At 45.1% G+C, this 20,260-nt stretch overlaps 1 long non-coding RNA gene across 1 annotated transcript; it reads left to right on the top strand.

The window, feature by feature from the left end:
* The first annotated feature begins 407 nt into the window (after nucleotides 1–407).
* LOC132247757 (uncharacterized) lies at nucleotides 408–15,598 on the top strand. Its single transcript, XR_009459152.1, has 3 exons — nucleotides 408–1,054; nucleotides 1,162–1,308; nucleotides 10,926–15,598. It is a non-coding gene; the product is annotated as an uncharacterized LOC132247757 (long non-coding RNA).
* The last annotated feature ends 4,662 nt before the right edge of the window (nucleotides 15,599–20,260 follow it).

Here is a 20,260-nt window from a genome sequence, read left to right as displayed (position 1 = left end):
GCCGGCGTTTGCACCAGCATTCGTGCTGGCGGGCGGGCAGGAAGGGCCAGGAGGGAGACTCCTGCAAGGGTCAGGCAAAGGCACCACACAAAAATCTAAGTAAACAGCAACTTATACAATGGTGTCGATGCAGATTGCTGCTAGGGACCCTGCCTGGGGGGTGCTGCCTACCTGGGGCTTGTCTGAGGCCTCCACCCAGACAGAGCCCATGGGGGGGCTGGCGTCCCCCTACCTCCTGTCCTGCAGGGGTTGCCCAGCATGGCCAGGGGGGTGGGGATTGGGGGCCCCCGCACCTCCTCTCCTTCCTTCTCCTGCAGGTGCCCATCTTAGAGCCCTGGAGGCACAGGTGAGGGAGCTCCAGGAGGAGGTTAGCAGGCTGAAGGGAATCAGGGATGTGGAGGATGAAATTGATGGTTTTTTCCTTTCCCTGCAGGACCATGCACACAAGGAAAAAGCACCCCAGGAGGTGCCCTCCACTGCTGAGTGGCAGATGATCACAACCAGAACCAAGGCTGCTCGCAGCAAAGCAGTACCAGTTCCTCCAGTCTGGCTGGAGAACAGGTATGAGGCCCTGGCAACACTGCAGGAGAAGGAAGGAGAGGAGGAAACCTCCAGAGAGGAGGCAACTCCACTCTCTTCATGCTCCAAACAGGCTGAAGGAGTCAAGCAGACCCGGAGGAGGAAACACCGAGTGATCATCATAGGCGACTCCATCCTGAGAGGTACAGAGGGCCCCATCTGTCGCCAGGACTCCTCAACATGCGAGGTCTACTGCCTCCCTGGAGCAAAGATTCAGGACATGACGGGGATGATCCAGGCCATGATCCAGCCCACCGATTACTACCCCATGGTCCTAATCCATGTGGGTACTAATGATGAGACCAGGAGAAGACCTGATCACCTGATGACAGACTACCATGCTCCGGGGGGTGTGCTGAGGGAGATGGGAGCATAGGTGGTATTCTCCTCTGTCCTACCAGTGAGCAGACATGAAAGACAACATGAGGCCTGTATCAGAGAGACCAATTGGTGGCTTCGGGAATGGTGTCTTGAGGTAGGCTTTGGCTTCCTAGACAATGACCCGCACATCATGATGAGAGACATGCTCAGGTGGGATGGGTTTCACCTTTCCCCCAAAGGTAAGCGTGTGTTCTCTTCTAGGTTGGCAGATCTCCTCCAGTGTGCTTTAAACTAGGCTCATTGGGGGACAGGGAAGATGAGGGAGGAGGAAGCCTTGGACCACCAAACCAAGTGACACCCACAAGAACAGCCCAGCCTGGACCAACGACAAGCAGAATGAATACCCAGGTAAGCAACTGGGGCCCAGGCAGTACTGAGATTAGGGGGCGAGTGCACACATCTTCAGGAGGCCACAAATGCCTCTACACAAATGCTCGTAGTATGGGGAACAAGCAGGAGGAACTTACCCTACTGCTAGCTGACACCAAGCCAAACATAGTGGGGCTCACAGAAACATGGTGGGACCCAACGCATGACTGGGCAGTGAATATCAAGGGCTATAGGCTATACAGGAGGGACAGGACAGGGAGGAAAGGTGGGGGTGTGGCGCTCTACGTCAAGGAGGAATACACATCCTCATCTAGTAGCACAAGGTGAGATGAGGGGCACACTGAAGTGCTCTGGGTTAGAATACAAGGGAGTCGAGGGGAAAGGGACTTAACGGTGGGGGTCTACTATAGGCCACCCAACCGAGGGGAAGAGCTAGACCGGGAATTCTTAAGTTAGCTCACGGAGGTAGTTAAGTCAAAAGACATGGTCATCATGGGTGACCTGAACTTTCCAGACACCTGCTGGGAAGAGCAGTCAGCCAGGTCTTACTGCTCACATAGGTTCCTAGCCAAGATACAGAACCTCCATCTAACTCAGGAGGTGCACAGCCCCACCAGGGGAGACACCTTGTTGGATCTGGTGCTGGCCACAAGTGACGATCCCTTGAGGGGGCTGCAGGTGCTCGACCACCTGGGCGACAGTGATCATCGCCTGCTGGAATTCACCATCCAGCACAAGGTGGCAAAAGCCTGCAGCAGGGCAGCAGCCCTGAACTTTAGGAGGGCAGATTTCAATGAGGTAAGAAGAATAGTTGGGGAAGTACTGAGGTCCCGGAGGGGTGGAGAGTCGGATGTCCAAGAGGAGTGGTCGTTGCTTAAGGAGATGATCCTCCAAGCCCAAAGGGAGGTAATCCCAACAAGGATCAAAGGGGGCAAGAGGGCACAAAAGCCCCCATGGCTCACCAAAAGCATAGGGAACGTCTCCTGGCTAAAAGGGAGGCATACACCCAATGGAAGGGAGGGGCCATCACCAGGGAGGACTATACCTCAGTTGCTGGGGGCGGTCAGGAAGGCCAAGGCAGAGATGGAACTGGGACTAGCTACCTGGATCAAGGACAACAAGAAGTTCTTTTTTTAAATACATGGGGGGCAAAAAGAAGGTACTGGGTAACGTGGGGCCTCTGCAAAACATGCTAGGAAATTTGGTTGTCGCACCAGATGACAAGGGTAACCTATTTAACGATTTGTTTGCCTCCATTTTCCTGAGCAGGGACCAGATCAGCCCATCTGCCAGGACCCCCTCGTGCCCCAGGGGAGGTGCACCTAGACTTAGCATCAGTGAGGATCTAGTCAGGGAACTTCTGGAGGGACTGGATGTATTTAAATCAGCTGGTCCTGACGATCTCCACCCCAAAGTGCTGAGGGAATTGGCAGAGGTCATTGCGGGACCCCTGGCATGGCTTTACAAGCACTCGTGGTGCTCTGGTGTGGTGCCAGAGGACTGGAAAAGGGCCAATGTGGTTCCCATTTTCAAAAAAGGGAGGAAGGAGGATCCAGGAAACTATAGGCCTGTTAGTCTTACCTTGATCCTGGGTAAGCTTTTTGAGAGAATTATCCTGGCACATGTCCATGAGGGGCCAGCAGGGGAGGTTATGCTTAGGGGCAACCAACATAGGTTCATTAGAGGCAGGTCCTGTCAGACCAACCTGGTGGCCTTCTATGACCAGGTCACAAAATCCTTAGACACAGGAGTAGCAATGGACGTAGTCTTTCTGGACTTCAGGAAGGCCTTCGACACTGTCTCTTACCCTATTCTCATTAAAAAACTAAGGGACTGTGGTGTCAACACCTACACAGTCAAATGGGTCGCTAACTGGCTGGAGGACCGCACGCAGAGAGTGGTGGTGGATAGGTCATTTTCGACCTGGAGGGATGTGGGCAGTGGAGTCCCCCAGTGCTCGGTCCTTGGACTCGTGCTGTTCAACATCTTCATCAGTGACTTGGACGAGGGGGTAAAAAGCACCCTATTCAAATTTGCTGATGACACTAAGATGTGGGGAGAAGTGGGCACGCTAGAAGGGAGGAATAGGCTGCAATTGGACCTAGACAGGTTACAGGAGTGGGCAGATGAGAACAGGATGAGTTTCAACACTGACAAGTGCAAGGTGCTGCATCTGGGGAGGAAGAATCAGCAGCGTACCGACAGGCTGGGGAACTCCCTTCTTGTCAGTGCAGAGGCAGAAAAGGATCTTGGAGTCATTATGGATTCCAAGATGAACATGGGCCGACAGTGTGGGGACATGGTCAGGAAGGCCAACCACACCTTGTCATGCATCCACAGATGCATCTCAAGCAGGTCCAAGGAGGTGATCTTCCCCCTCTATGCGACACTGGTCAGGCCGCAGTTGGAGTACTGTGTCCAGTTCTGGGTGCTGCACTTCAGGAGAGATGTGGACAACTTGAAGTGGGTCCAGAGGAGGGCCACCCGCATGATCAGGGGGCAGCAAGGCAGGCCCTATGAGAAGAGGCTAAGGGACCTGAACCTGTTCAGCCTCCACAAGAGAAGGCTGGGGGGGGATCTAGTGGCCTGTTACAAACTAGTCAGAGGGGACCATCAGGCATTGGGGGAGTCCCTGTTCCCCCGGGCACTACCAGGAGTGACGAGAAATAACGGTCACAAGCTGGCAGAGGGTAGGTTCATACTAGATATCAGGAGGCGCTACTTCACAGTCAGGGCGGCTAGGATCTGGAACCAACTTCTAAGTGAAGTGGTGCTGGCTCCTACCCTGGGGGTCTTTAAGAGGAGGTTAGATGAACACCTTGCTGGGGTCGTTTGACCCCAGTACTTTTTCCTGCTATGGCAGGGGGTCGGACTTGATGATCTGCTCAGGTCCCTTCTGACCCTACCAACTATGAAACTATGAATATTGACACTTTTATTGTCAGTAGTATTATACCTGTAAGTGAGATTTGCCACTTCCAGCAGGTAAAGTCCATAAGCAACTCATCTAGTAACTCACAGCAGAAACATATTTTAGAATCACTGATCTCAGAAGCGATGGCTATGGGTGCATAAAATTCCCTTTCCTTATGCAGCCTTTTGAAGAGGCATTTTTCATGGGAAATTCCTCTCATTAGAGACTCAATACATAAGTCAAAGGATGGAGGTTGTGGTGCTACCTACTGAAGTGTGAAGCATTTGCTGCTGTCACTAGCACAGTATGAATGATTTTAGTGTCCTCTCTTCCCCTATTTCATGGTACAGAGAGAGAGATTAATTTGATTCCTTTGGAAATAAATTCTTCTAGAAACTGAGTAATAACAAGTAAGCAGAAATGTTTGATCTTTCCTCAGCCTTACTGCATAACAGGCTAAAAAGCATCACTTAAAGGTGCATTAAAACATTCAGTAAAGGAAAATACATTTTTATTTGTATCCTTGCATCAGTCCCCTTCTTTCTTTAATGAGGATGAAATTTAATAGGTTTAAATTTTATCTCACCAGAAAAGAAACAGCAGAGTTGGCTTTGTGTCTGGCAACAAAGTATATACAGGGGCTAAGCAAAGCAGAAAAAGTGTTTTAAGGTATTATTTTATCTTTTGTGGTGCAAATGTTCCTATAAAAGTTTCCCTAAATATAAAACCAGAACCAAGTTTGTTTATTTTGGTACCTTCCTAGCAGTCTGTTTACTCATGGAGCTACTCTACCAGTGCTCTGCCTAAGTTAATACATCCTTAGGGGCCTCCTATTTGTGCTTGGTTAAGCAAATTATCTCTAAGTAAGAACTATAGTATCCAGATCTAAATGAGAATGTACAATTTAAGTTACTTTTCTCACCCTTGTGGTTAGTGATATTTCTCTTCAGATGTCAGCATAAGTCTATGGCTACGTGAACAAGTTAATGTGAGATAATCTAGAGTGTGAGCTGACAGCACGTTACCTACTCTGAGTAGTATTTGTCCATGGACCTGCTGTTAGCCAGTGGTAGTTGCTAAGTCGCTTACTTCTTAATGAAAGTGGTATACATTTACACCTGGGTAAGAGCATGTACAAGGGAAGGTACTATGGAGTAGTACTGTGAAGATACGATGGAGTACTATGGAGTATGGAGCTAAGATCTGTAATTTCATACCCTAGTTTACCTCATGGTAACTTATTTGTGTTGCTGTGCTCTAAGTGCTGCTGTCATTTCCAGTCTCACACTTGAACTAAATCAATCTGTCCTTTTAAATGATTTAGACGTGAATGACCAACTTGTGAGACTAGTACAAGTGAGTTTGAATGATCAGAATAGGAAGGTAGGAGAGAATAAACTGTTTTCCAAGGCAAAGAAATTAAGCACAGTCTATTTCATCCTCCACAAGTCCACACACAGTCCCCTGTCTATTTGTGTCTTCCAGGGACCGTGGGCCCTAAGGCCCACCTAGTTAACTAATAGCCCCCACTGTGTGGGGCCAAATGTTGAAAGATACAACTGATAATTTTTTTTTATTTATTTATTTTTGGTGGGACAACTAAGGAAGAAAAAGGTAGGAGTGATGTGGGGGTCAAAGGGTCAAAATGTGAAAGTAAGTACTCCAGAGGGGGACACAGAGCAGAGTCCCCCAGGCCATACCCACCGGTCCTCAAAGGCATCCAAGGAGCCAGTGGATGCTGCCCACTGGTGCTCTGCCCAGAAATGTGCATGGAAAAGTGAGAGGAAAGCATCCCCACAGTCTCTGGGCACCTTCCCAGCCAGAGGCTCCTTCTTGGTCAAGTACAGGGCCCACTTGGCCAGGGCCAGGAGGAGGTTGACCAAGAGGTCCCAGGCCTTGATGAGGCCATGGATGGGGTGACCAAAAACAAAAAGGTGGTGGGTGAAATTCAGCTAGAACCTCAGGAGTAGGTTCTGGAGGTGGAAGTGAAGGGGCTGCAACCTGGCACACTCAAGGGTCATGTGCACTAACATACAGTCCCCTGAGGGGTGGAGATTAGAGGTGGCATGGGTGACACAGAAAGGTCCAAGGCAACCATGCATAAATTCCTTTAACTCCCTTCAAACTGCTACATAAGTAGTATGTGTGCTGGAGGTCTTTTGTTCCATCCTTGTGTGGCTTTCCTCCATTCACCCTCACTTTGTAGAGAAGAAGCACATTGATTTCACTGACATGAAAGACAGGCATAGATTTGTTTCCAAGGGTCCAATCCTAAGAGGTACAGAGTGTTGCCTAGGAGGTGCTGAGAACCATCAACTCCATTTCACTTTAGTGCTTTGCATAATATTGCCCTAAAACATGGTAAATAGTCATTTGGGAAGGAGGCAGTATTTATTCCATTACTATCAGAATTACCTATGAGTTTCCAGGATTTTAAGGACAGGGCTGGTAATGGGAAATGGATGTTAGAGAAGTATGGTTCCCTTTGCTCTGGGTGTTTGCTAAGAATTCCTCCTACTAATAATCATTCTTTTATTACCTCCACTAGCCATGCCTGTTTCCAGGATAAACCTTGCAGAAAGCAGCAAATGTTTTTGCTCACTCCACCAGTCTCAGAAACCACCATCCCTTACCTCTCATTCTTTCATCTTCAAATTGTTCTCAGCTTTGAAGGAGAAAGAACCTTCTCTGTCAAAATCCTATGTTTTAACCCAGCAAACTAAATATCAGAGAAGTACATAAAGTAGTGACTGCAACTTCATACTTGAGTTGAGTTGATACCATTTCCTAACAGAAACCAAATAAAATGAAATTATATTGTTGCTATGGGTAGCTGGACATGGTGCCCAGCACAATACTCTGCTTATTTGGTCAGTGGACATCTCTGTGTTGGGCCAGTAGGGGGTGCTTCTGCATTGAGCCACCCACCTCACTGTGCCCAGCCATCTTCCAGGCTCTGAGTGCCTTCCTTAGGGGCACCTCACATCCAGCCAACCCCCTTCCTGGAGCACACCTGCAAGCCTGGGGGTAATGCTGCCATCACCCATAGTCTGGATGGATCTTGGATCTGCACCCCCTGGGAAACACAGGCCTAGTAGTCCTTGAGGATACTTGACCCACTGTAAGAACTTGGGGTGCCTCCTTCAGCCTGAAGCACAAATAGTGGTCTCCCTTGGTCAGCTGAACCAAGGGGACCCCAAGGCATAATCTAGGCCCTCTTCCAATAAGTCTCCCACGTTAGATACAACAGAGAACCTTATTGGTTACAAGGAGTAGGTTTGGAATAGAGTACAGGGTAGAGCAATATTGGAGAAATACCTTAGAGCAAACAGTGGCATGGTAGCCTTTGATTACACATCTGTGTTACTGCAAGTTATATATTTAGTAAGATCTCAAGCAGCTTACTCACAAGTATCATCCAGAGGCAGGTGGAGATTTCCTCTGGAGGAAAACAGTTCATTGACCATGAGTTTTGAGAGAGAGTGAGTTTCAGATGGTACAGATTCTGTTTGAGTTCTCATCATGGCTGCTGCTCCTCCTCCTGGGCAGTCCTTAATTTATATAGACTGTATGACTTCATTTACCTGATCCAATGAAGGCCAACAACTGTTGGCTGCTAGCCAACCAATTTGAAATGCATCACTGGTTGCTGTGTAGACTGGCAGGGTCTCTAGCCCCCTCCCACTGCTTAGAAAAATAGGTAGTTTAAGCCCCCACCCAGGTATGTGAAGCCAGTCACATAGGCAGAGGGAGCAGGTTTCCCACTCCCTCAGGAATGTATCCAGCTGAGGTTACAACTCAGGGTTACCTGAAGCTGATGGGGACAGAGGTGTCTGCTCTCTGCAGTGACCATGGTAACTGTAACAGGAAGCCCGTGACCCTGTTACGGAGCCACCTGAGAGAAGTGTTAATTGCCAATAAAGCACACCCAGACCGGCCAGGTACCTGAGCAGAGACTTGTTAATTGTCCATTAAGGTTTCACAGACTGGCATCAAGGCCAGCCGGGAGATGTTTATTACCACCTAGAGGATTTGTATAATAAGACCTGAGGCTGATTAGAGACTTCCCCCGGAAGGGGAACCCAAGCAGTGGCTGAGAGCCAGCCAGAGCGATGGAGCAGTTTTTCCTGTGCAGAGGCACACGCATGAGGGAGGAAGCGGGGAAGCTTTCTCTCACAGAAAGCAGATGGCGGGACCTGTGGAGAGTTGCAAGCAAAGCTGGCACGGCAGTCTCCAGGACAGGTACTTCGGGTTAATGAGAGACTGTGGCTGGGGGAAGCTGGCATGGTTATTCCCAGTATTTTGTGAGACTGTGAATAAGCGAGGTAGGGACCAGATGTGGATGCAGAGTTCCCAGTGACTGTGTCTTATTAAAGATCCCTGCTCATCCCAGATAGCGTTGAGGGGAGAGGGGCTTGCAAGCCACTGTAAGAAGTATTGGCACAGCAAGCGGCTGTTCATTTGCAGGAGCGGGAGCGCAAGAAGAGCTGACCTTCATGTTCCTTGAATATAGAGAGGCTGCTGCCCAGGCTTACATTTGTATCATACTAGCGGGAGCCTGACCCCGTGTTAGCAACTGGAGATGGTGGCAGGACAGGGCGTGGCATGTTAGAGCCTTTATTAAATCAGAAGCTTCTTACCTGAGAGCTCTTTATTGTTTCTTTTTTTTACTCCCATCAAGTCATGGCAGGCGAGAACGAGCTCAGGCACGGGAAGTGGGTCCTAACATGCCCCTTTGATTGACCCAGGTATCCCGTTCACAGTAACCAAATTGTCAGATAGCAGAGTTTGGGGAGAGACAGATGGTATTTTGGCCACAGTCTCCATGCTTCTTCAAAACCAAATCTGATCAGTCTATTTTCCATTAATCAAATCCCAAGGTCTTTACTCTGGTATTCATTGTACTTTTAAAGTAAGTCTTATATTTGGGTGTCATGAAGACTCATTGACTCCAGGGGAGCACCATGAAACTGGATAAATCCCAGAACAATTTGGGACTCGGAAGGAACATGCCCTTTCCCATGCTTACTACACACGCCACCAGCGGATAATACTGCTACTCCGCAGGCTGGTAGAGAAGGAGACAGGAAGCAGAGGGAGTAGTACTGTTCATTCACTATATCCCACAATTATATGTCAAACCCCAAAATCATGAGATTTTTCTTAAATCTTTTTTTCTCTTTCCATCCTTGAACTTCCCCTGCCCTTTCCTGGAATATGTGACAGCTGCGTTACTGTCAGCTCTCATCAGTATCTACTGAGTAATGCAGTTTCCATTTCTCCTTACTCCATTCCCCTTCACAGAAATACAGGAAAGGAGACCATCTTCTTTCTGTTCCTAGGCCTAGTTGCATGGGCAGATCAATCTATTGTTCATAGACTAGGACAATGATTCTAAGCCAAGTTGCCATGGTACCCTGGGGTGCCTTGAGATCCTTTCAAGGGTGCCTCAGGTCAGGGTGTCATGCAATATTAGTATTGCTAGGTGTGCAAACATGATGCACAAGATAAATCCAGATATTTCAAATAGGAATTCATATTGTTAAAATATTCTCACCTCCTGTGGTCTTTCCAAGTTTTTTGTAACAGAATTGTTCTTTTTTCTGTAGTTCAAAGAAGAAAAATGAAAAGCTGGCAGTTTCTGAGGGGTGCCTCGAGTCTATTAAGGGATGCCTTAAGTCTAACAAGGGGTCCCTTGAGTCTAACAAGGAGTGCCTTGAGTCTAAAATGGTTGAGAACCACTGGGCTAGGAAGAAAAAAGGGAACAGAATCACCCTGCATTGCTATCACTTTTTGCTTGCTCTCTTTCTGCTGTGAAACTGGTATTGGCTGCTCTCTCTCTCCCATGCAACAACTTCTTAGCTGGTGTGTGGTGGGAAAGAAGACTGTGTCTACTCCTTCCAGCAACCTTGAGGGTTGTTTTCTTTAGGAGGAAGAGACATGGAAAGCATAGCCAAAAACAGAAAGGTAGCAGAACTGGAAAGTGGGTGGAAGATGGAGTGTGGAACCAACCCACAAAGCATCTAGCAGGGGCCAAAATTGTATGACGTGCCAAACCTGGCAACACTAATGGAGTACCTGAGTACAGAGACTTTAATTACACTTTTCATAGGTAGTACAGGACGGGGTTGTTCCTTTGGCCGTGTATGCTTGCCCAGGAGCTAGGCATGACAATCAGGGATAATCTGACCTGGAGCAGCAGTTTAAACTAGATGACTGTGAGGTCCCTTCCAGTCCTACTTTCCTATGATATGGCCCAGTCTCCTGCTTATATCATGCATCCCACATTTGATTGTGTTTTTGTGCAAGCACCAGCTGCTTGGCTCATGAGAAACATGACAATCTCTGCTTTCATTTTTAAAATGAGTAATGGGAATGATTCCACCTTCACGTACAGAGGGTCAGGCTCCTTTGTATTGATGCAAGTTGAGATAGTGACCTGATTTATACCAGCAGCGATTCTGGATCTTTTAAGAAGTTTTCAAGGGAGACCTTTAATCTTTATTACTTGAGACTACTGACTAGATGACAATAACTGGTACTGGCCTTTGTGCAGAAAGGGAAATCGACTATTTTACTGGAGGCAATTGAGTTTTTCCCTGATGATAAGGCTGGAGGAAATGAGACAATTGTAGGAATATTAGAGCACCAACTGCCTTCCTATACTTAACTCACCATCTTGATGGGGATGGTTTTTATTTATCTTTTTTTTTCTTTTAAGGAAAAAAAATGTCCACTGAAAATGAAGAATACACAACTTGCTCTTTCATCTGAGAGGTAAAGATGAACTCTGCCTTCCCTTCATGAAATGTCCTGACTCCACGTTTCAAGGAAATCAGCCTTGCTTCCTAGCTTTTACCCTGAAAGTATCATAGTGCCATTTTTCTTCCAGCATTACAATCATCTATTACTGTGTAATATCTGCAGCATATGGCTAGTATTGCCCATTAGCAAGCAATACAACAGGAGGTACCTCATCTATCCAGATGACACCTGTTTGTCTCTGTTTCAGGCATGCAGATCTCATCTTCTGTAATGACATTCTGATCTTGTAAATACATGCTGAAAGTTAAGTGCACACATGAGTAAGTTGCCTTATTGCGCCTACTTAAGCAAGCAAGTAAGTACTTCTTGGGATAAAGCCTCAGTTCTTAAATTTATTATATGAAATATTTTTGCCTTATATATAGGCAGTAGTGGTTGTTTATAAACCTCTAGTCTAGGATTACAAGCCAATATTTAGCTGGGCTCCTTGGATCCAGTGCATTAAAATAAAACTGGTTCCACTTTACAAATTTTCATATTTAGGTAAAATAGATTATAGTAATTAATTTATATATTTTATAATTTATATTAAAGCATTGTTGAGTGCTGCCATGCTTCATAATAACATTAAGTACATGAAGTTTGCATGTATTACACTAGAGATGAGCCAACATTTTAACCCTCACATCCAAACCCCCTTACAGGTCAAGTGAGGAAGTGATTTTTTTAATATCAGAATCTCTAGCTCCAAATCCACCTCTAGTGTTATTATTCTGAACCAGATCCAAGACTGAAAGGATACTGCTTTCCAGTTCAGTTGCCACTGAAATTCTCAGGAGATGTCATGGGGATGGAATTGCAAAAGAAGAATTGTATTTCACAATATTCCTGCCAGCTGGGGCTTAAATCTCATGAAAACAACTCAGATGATTTTGGCACTGTTGACTGCAAACCCAGAACCAGATCAGGATCTCCCTATCTCTTCATAACACAATAATATGCCTTAAATTTTCTCCCCAATTTCCTTATTAGCCAATTCATTTATTTCCTAGTACTTCTGGTTATGTTACTCATTGCTGTTTACAGAATCAATTTTGGATAGTCACCTGTAGACCTAATGCCAGAGGCCTAAATGCTCTACAGCTCTTGCTTCTGGTGTGATTAGTTTAGGCACCATCCAGGTTACAGCAGTTGTCCTCACTGGGAAAGGACCCTATTATCTGCATTTTTACCCTTTCCAAGTTTATGGGAAAATGAAAAGAATTAAAAGGCGGGGAGGGGATTAGGGGGAAGAGGACAAGCAACAAGACAAGTAGTCCCAGCTGAGCTGTCAGCCTCATTTTTTTCCTGGGGCCTTGGACAACATATAGTCTGACTGAACATATGCTTGATAGTCATCAGCAAGCTCTCCAAAAGCAATCTGCCATCCAAGGAGATCAAACAGTCTATAACAGTGGGAACAAGTTCTGTCCTATGTCAGGACTGTGCCAGGAGCCTAAGGACTACAGGTCTGTGCTGCTCCTTGAACAGCTCCCTTCTAAACTGAGAGCTTCTCCTTTTACAAGCCTTTCTCCAGCTCTGATGTATCATATAGGTGAAGCAGAGTGGCGTGAAGACACTCACACATATAACAGACAGTCACTCACCCCTTCCAGACTGGTGTAGTGTTTACACATCCCATCAAGAACAGATACATGGCTTCACTTGTCTATGTTACCCTAATATCAGCAGCCTAAGAACTGGAACTGGGAAACAGAGTAAGGGCCAAATGTTACCTTCTTAAGAGGAAGATGTTAGCAGCTTCATAGGAAGCAAAAGGAGTTAAAAACTGATGGAGGAAAAAAGAGAAAAATGGTGCTAGAAGGCAATTCTACCGCCTCAAAAACTATGTAAGACTGTCACTCTCATCATGTTAATCTATGTTCAAGAGCACAGGGATAGGACCTATCCGTCTGACTCTTCTAGCTCAGCTTGCAAGAGCTCTTCATTCCTGCACCTCTGCTCCAGTATTCTAGGATTCACTGTCTGAAATGGCCGTGTCACACCTCCTTCCTCCCACTTTTCAAATATCATTTAAAAAACTATTTAGCCATGATTCTGCTTAGTTACCCTAGTTTGTTCCCATTATCTCTAATGAACTATTTTTGCTGTGCTCTGGGCTATATGCACAGGAAGTGATCTGTAGGAATAAGATATATTGTTAAGATCACAAAACAGCCTAATTCTTAATTAGCCAATTTCTGATATAAATGTTAACGAATCCATCTATACACTGAATAACAGGCAGGAGTTTTCATAGGGAAAGAGGCATCTGTTGACACAAAAGAAACAAGCTACATCCATAACAGGCATGATGTAAAACAGGGCTTGTTTGGAGCATTCTCAGCCTAACAGTAGCCTATGGTGCTATTTATTCCGGTTATGCCCTTATTGTTCCTAGACCCATGCCTGATTTTATTCTATTGTAAACTTATTCCAATAGCTTGATGTTATTTTTCTGTTCTGCTTATGATGGTTGTCTTGCTATTATCATTTTCAGTGTTACTTAAAATGCTTTTATTACTAGTCTGTAGCTGTAGTGGTTCAGGCTGAAGGAAGCTTCCTATTGCAATTTTCTAAGACACTCTCCCCCACACTTATTTGCCTAAAATTTCATATGCAGAGTTTTAGCCCAGCATACAAAATGTAATAGAAATATGATAATGCTGTTTGGAGCTATGGAGATTCAAAACCATTGGTATAGCCTTTATTTCTGCATTTTCCTAATGCTGAGCTTGTCATAGTTCCAACACAGCTCAGGTAGGATATGCCAAATGTCTTCCAATCTATTGGCCATCTTGTTGAATTGTGCCTTGGGATGCAAGCTGGAATTATTTATATCAGGCATGGACATCCAGTGGCACATGTGCCACAAGTGCCTGGGTAGCATCTGGGTGACACAGCAGATGCAGAAGGGAACAGTCGCCCGCACAGCAACAGATAGGGCAGGAAGCAAACAGCTGAACAGAAGAAAAGGCATAGGAAAGGGATCAGAGTGGCAGTCAGGCAGGGTTCAGGGCTAATCAGTGGCATGCCTGCCAAAAAAAGATTGCCCCCCACTGCATTAGATATTGACAGATTTAAAAAAAAAATCTTAGGATCTGCCTCATACATTGTTAGAATTGTGAATAGAAGGTAAGTCACACAGAGAGCTCCTAAGGTGGCCATGGTCCAATGCAAGACTTGGCAAATTTGCATCCAATTTTTCACAGACAAGACTTTGACACTTTTCTGCTGCCCAGTAAAACACCTGGTCATCAAGATAAGGAATTAGCAAAGACTGTACTGTGCTGATAATGCCCACAATTGGAGAAATGAGTCAAGAGTATCCTGAGCTCAGCCCATTTCTGTCACTGAATGACCATAATAATACATTGCAAGTGCAGTTTACTTATGCCTTCCAAAACCTCTTTATAGTCTATTTTGTGTCTTCCAAAACCTCATGAGAGAAACAAAAATACTTTGTTTAAAGGTGAAGCAATTGCATCACAAAGAGGTTAGGATTCATAGATGTTAGGGTCGGAAGGGACCTCAATAGATCATCAAGTCCGACCCCCTGCATAAGCAGGAAAGAGTGCTGGGTCTAGATGACCCCAGCTAGATACTCATCTAACCTCCTCTTGAAGACCCCCAGGGTAGGGGAGAGCACCACCTCCCTTGGGAGCCCATTCCAGACCCTGGCCACTTTAACTGTGAAGAAGTTCTTCCTAATGTCCAATCTAAAATCCAATCTTAATTACTATGGTTAAAGCCATAGTAATTAAGAGCAGCCATCTGATTTTAGGTGACCTCATTTGCACACTGAACTTGAGACAACTTTTGTTTAATTTTCAATGGTGCTATTGACTTCTCAAAGGCTTAGATTAAGATTAACCAAGTCAACCACACTTTGCTAAGCCAAAAATTTCAAAAACATTGGAGTGACTCATATTAGTGCACAAGTTAGTCCATGTCAGGAAAAAAATAGAATACCACATTCCCGGCTACTAAATAGATACCTAATTTGCTAGAAGATGGTGTTTCCAGAGAAATTAAGTGCCATCACTGTGTCCTATTTTACCTGTTTCATTTTTCCTTGGTTTGTACTGACAAGATGTGCGAGGGAGGGGGAGAAGAGGTGTAGAAGGGTGACCAATAAGCTGTATGGTGATTATTATATTCAGCTAGAAGGAAACCAGTGTATTATCTATACATATGCTTTTAAATGTCATGTTTTTCATTTCTTTAAGCACCTAGAGTGTTGGATATATTCTACAAGAATAAATAAACAATAGAATATATTTTAGACACTTTTAGTATTATTGTGCTGACAACCATAAACTTTATTCAAAGCCTTTTAAGGGCAATAGAAAGTCAACCATTGATATTAATCAGCTTTGGAGTAGGCTCCAACTTATTTGGATGGATGAAAACATAGTGACACCCAGTGCTAAGCCTTTGTTGCTCAGATATATTCATAAAAATACTTTGAATAGACAAAAGATAATCTTTTAAGGGAGAGTCTTCTGGAAAAAGACTAGAGTTGTGTCCTCAGTAGGAATCTGAAAATAAAATTTAAGACAGTAATAAATGGAATCTTGTACCTTTGAATGTCTCACATATTTTCATCATTTTTGTAGTTCATAGTTTATTGTTAAATAAAACTTTCCTGCATGATGAAACACTGAAGTACGCTGTAATATTTCCTGTAGCACAGCCAATTCCTTTTACTCAGAATGAAAAATGACTTGGAAAACTGATGTTCTTTGGCTTCATAGCATAGAAAAAAGTTGTACATTACTGAGCCAGGTCTCTTGGCACAGTGGTCAGCATTACAAAGATAACATTTGGCAGCACTTTCCCCACAGGGACAAACAAGATAGCACTGTTATTTTCCATTCCAAAATATGGCGGGGGAGTGGAGCTCAGCATCTCAGATACCATTCTGTGACAACTTTTGAGATAAATGTTTTTGTTTTGTTTTTTTAATCATGTTATCCACTGAGTGTCTCTGGTTGGGGACAGCTGATTGAAAAACAAAGTCTGAAAGAGTTAAAAATCAGAGAAAGGTTGGAGTAGTGATTGGAAACCAGAACTTCGTCCTTCCAAGTTAGTGCCCCAATCAGTAAGCTATACAGTCATACTCCCAGTTGTTCCTTCTTTCTGTCCCAATGAAACCTAAATTCCTTTTGGGAAACTGGTATAACTGCAACAGGAGAACATCCCCACACAGAATAGCACTCAGCATGGCGGGTAGGACACTCTCTTGGGAGGTGAAAGATGTGAGTTTGCAATTCCTTACATTGAGTTGAGCTTGAACCTTGGTCTCTTACATCTTGGGTGAATACTTTAATGACTGAGCAATTACATAAATGCAGGCAACAGCCCTTTTTCTGCAGTTCTGTTTTAAAAGGAAAGAGGGACTTCACTCCCTTTTTTGAAACTGATGACTTAGATACCTCAATCCAGGAGGGGGTTCTGGGCTGTGAATTGTAATCTGACATAAATTTCTCTGCTCAGCCCAGAGTTTTGTGCCTATGCCTGAAACAGATTTCAAGACACAATGGCCAAGTCTATATGAGATGCGTACTACAGAGTAGCTCATTAGTACTGTGCAGTAGAATTGTGGGACAAGAACTGTGATGTGATGTTACTGTGCAGTAGTAACAAGCTACAGTGCAATAGTAACAAGCTACTGCAAAGTCAGCATCACCAGGAAGCTGTGCAGGGATGCTATTGCACAGTAATGCTGGTTACTGTGCAATCATTTAGTACTTGGGTATGCAAGTAATAAGTGTCTGCACAGTAACAACTGTGCAGTCCGCGTCTCATGTAGATGTGGCCACCCTCTCTTCTATGTTTTCTGTTTACTCAGGCAGTTTGCAGTCAGTAAACTGACTTTTGGGAATCCCATTCTGTGACACCTAACTCTCCTTTATAAAGAGAATCATAGAGAATCATAGATAAGTAGGGCTAGAAAACAACTCCAGAGGTCATCTAGTCAAACACTCTGCCTAAGCAGGATCATCCCTATCCAAACCATTTTATACAATCCATAATCTAAACTTTACATAAGATTACCATCAACCCCGACACAACACAAACCTACCACAGGTAAACCACAAGAACCACAGTCAACATCCTGCTTCTATAAAATGTTGTCAATATATGACAATATTTCATATGACAATCAAGAGATCCCAGGTAGAGAGCCAAGCCCCCACTAAAAAGGAAGGCAAAACCTCCACCATCCATACCAGTTTGAATATGGAAAAATGTCTTCTTGACCCCCAAAATGGTGATTGGTCTGACCCTGAGTGGAGGGGCAAGACAGGAACCTCTCTGACTTTGGTCTCATAACAGGCATTGGCACGGTCAAAGTCCCCAGTCTTGGCTGTAGCCAACACCTAATGCCTCTGAGGAAGGCTTAAAAATGCCATGACACATGTAGCAGAACAGATAGGGAAGAGGCAAACCCGAAGGATGAAAAGTACCTATAGCAGAACATAGACATAGCTATGCCTAGATCATCCCCAACCAGTGGATATCCAACCTCTTATTGAACACCTCCAGTAATGGAGAGTCCACAACTTCACTAGGCAGTCTATTCCACTGCCTCAGCGCTCTAACAGTGAAGAAGTTTTTCCACATATCTAATCTAAACTTACTTTGCTGCAGCTTCAAGTAATTGATCTGCATCCTCCTCTCTGCAGGAAGAGAGAAAACGTGCTTTTCATCATGGGCGACTGGTTCCTCTTGAGTTGGGGGGGCACTTGCCCTCCCCAACAACCAGTCAGTGATGGGGAGGTCCCCCCATGGCTGATCGTGCTGACAAGGGCAGGGTCCCCCAGTGGCCATTCATGCTAACTGCAGGGGGAGGGGTCCCCCTGCAGCTGATCCTGCCGACCCGGAAGCTTTGGGCCGACCCAGAAGCGCCAGCAGTGCAGCACTTCCAGATCAGCGCAATCAGCTGCGGGGGGATGCCCCCCCCCACCACCTGCCAGTCAGTGCAATCAGCCATGTGGGGAACCATGAGGATCACTTCTCTTGGCACTCCCACTCCTCAGCTGGCACTCTCAGAGGGGGCACGAGTGCTCTCGCCTGCCCACCCTGCCCGTCACCTAAGCGAGGAACACTGGCTGTCAGGGGGTGCACCGGTGCTCACAGGGGGTGCACCCCCTACACATACCCACTGCTTTTCATTATCTTTCTGGCAGTCCTTCAAGTATTTGAAGACTATCATATCTGCTCTTAAGCATATTTTCCAAAAGCTCAACGTGCCTAGCTCCTTCAGCCTCTCTTCATATGACTTGCATTCCGAGCCCTTTGTCATTTTCATTGCCCACCTCTGGACCCTCTCCAACTTCTCCATGTCCCTTTTAAAATGTGGAATCCAGAACTGCTCCAGATGAGGCTCAACCAGTGCCAAGTAGGGAGACACTATTACCTAATGCATCCCAAAGCCACATTCAACTTTTGTGTCGCTGCATCACACTGCAGACTCATATTGAGTCTATGATATACCAAGACTCACAGATTATTTTCCATTGTGCTGTTATCCAGTTATATCTCCCATTTTATATTTTCCTTTTGTGTTTTTGATTGTTCCTCCTAAGGCATAGCACCTTGCATTTGTCTGCATTGAACTCCATTCTGTTAGCTCTAGCCCAATTTTCTAATCTGTCAAGATCCTTCTGAATTGCATTCACATCCTCCAAGGTGTTCACAGTCCTTCCAAGTTTCTTGTCATCTGCAAACTTGCTCAAGAAGCTTTCTATGCCGAGATCCAAATTGTTAGAAACACATTGAACAGCACCAGACCCAGGACAAGCCCCTGTGGGACTCCACTCAAAACCTCCTGCCATTCTGACATGGACCCATTAATAATTACACTTTGCTTGTGGCTGTTGAGCCAGTTATCTATCTACCTTGTAGTAGTTTTATCTAGCCCACATTTCTTCAATTTGTTTATGAGAAGGTTATGCAGAACCTTGTCAAAAGCCTTGCTGAAATGCAGATACACTATATCCACAGCATTGCCTTCATACACCCAAGTAGTTACTTTGTCAAAGGAGGAGATCAAGTTTAACACAATTTGTTTTTCATAAATCTGTGCTGGCTGCTTGTGATCAGCCTTTCTTCTTCCAGATGCTTGTAAACAGCCTTCTTTAAGATATGCTCCAGTAACTTATCAGGTTTTGAGGTGAGGCTAACCAGTCTGTAGTTCCTCAGGTCCTCCTTTTTTGCCTTTTTTAAAGAGGGGCACTAAGTTGCTCCTTTCCTGTCCTCTGGTACCTGGCCTATCTCTCATGACCTCATGAAAATCATTGCCAAGGGTTCGGAGATCTCCTCTGTCAGTTTCTTCAGGAATCTGGGATGAAGCAGATTTGGCCCTGCTGTCTTGAATTCATTCAGACCCAATAAAAGCTCTCTGACTGTCTCTTTTGTTATCTCCTACCTTCCTTACCCAGATAATCTTTATTAGGTGTTTGCTGCAGCTTAATTTTTTTGTGAAGACTGAGACAAAATAGCTGTTGAGTAGATCCACCTTCTTTGCATCTTCTGTTAGGAATTCCCCCAGGCTTGTTAACAGAGGACCCGCAGCTTCTTGGTCCTTCTTTTTCTGGCCAGTATACTTATAGAATTTACAGATCTCTTCTTGTCGTCTTTAACTTCTTTTGCCAGGTGCAGCTTGTTCTTTATCTTTGCTTTCCTGATATTGTCCCTACAGGTTCTTGCTATTCCCTGTTATACTTCCTTGATGACCCACCCATTCTTTCATTGCCTAGATGTTTTCCTTTTATAACTGAGGCATTTTAGAAACTCCTTGTGCAGCCATTCTGGTCTCTTGCCATTCTTCTTGTGCTTCCGCTGTGTTGCATTTGTATATGTGTATCAGATGTATTTTGCATTTTGATCTACTCACTTCCCTTGTGTGCCCTTGTTGCTGTCCTGTAGCTCTCTGGATCCTTCCCACAGTTAAATTGCTTCTTTGAATTCTTTCCCCTGTAGACCTGTTTCTGGCAGGTTTTGATCAACATCTCCATGGAACCTAGTTTAGAGCCCTTCTTACCACATTGACCAGATGATGCCCAAAGATTATCACCCCCATTCTTATCAGATGGATCCCTTCTCTTAATTCTCTGACTGAGAGACTTGTAGTCACTTCTAATCCACTCAGTGTCAGCCGTGGCAATATTGTTGGTGCCTACACGAACAAGCAGGAAGGGGCAGTGGTCCAAAGGATGACTGAGTTTTGGCACTCTCTCTGTG

Source organism: Alligator mississippiensis, chromosome 1, assembly GCF_030867095.1.
Source record: "Alligator mississippiensis isolate rAllMis1 chromosome 1, rAllMis1, whole genome shotgun sequence".
In the NCBI taxonomy this organism is placed as follows: domain Eukaryota; kingdom Metazoa; phylum Chordata; order Crocodylia; family Alligatoridae; genus Alligator; species Alligator mississippiensis.
The sequence above is the reverse complement of the archived record's forward strand: the minus strand, read 5'-3'. Positions and strand labels throughout refer to the sequence as shown.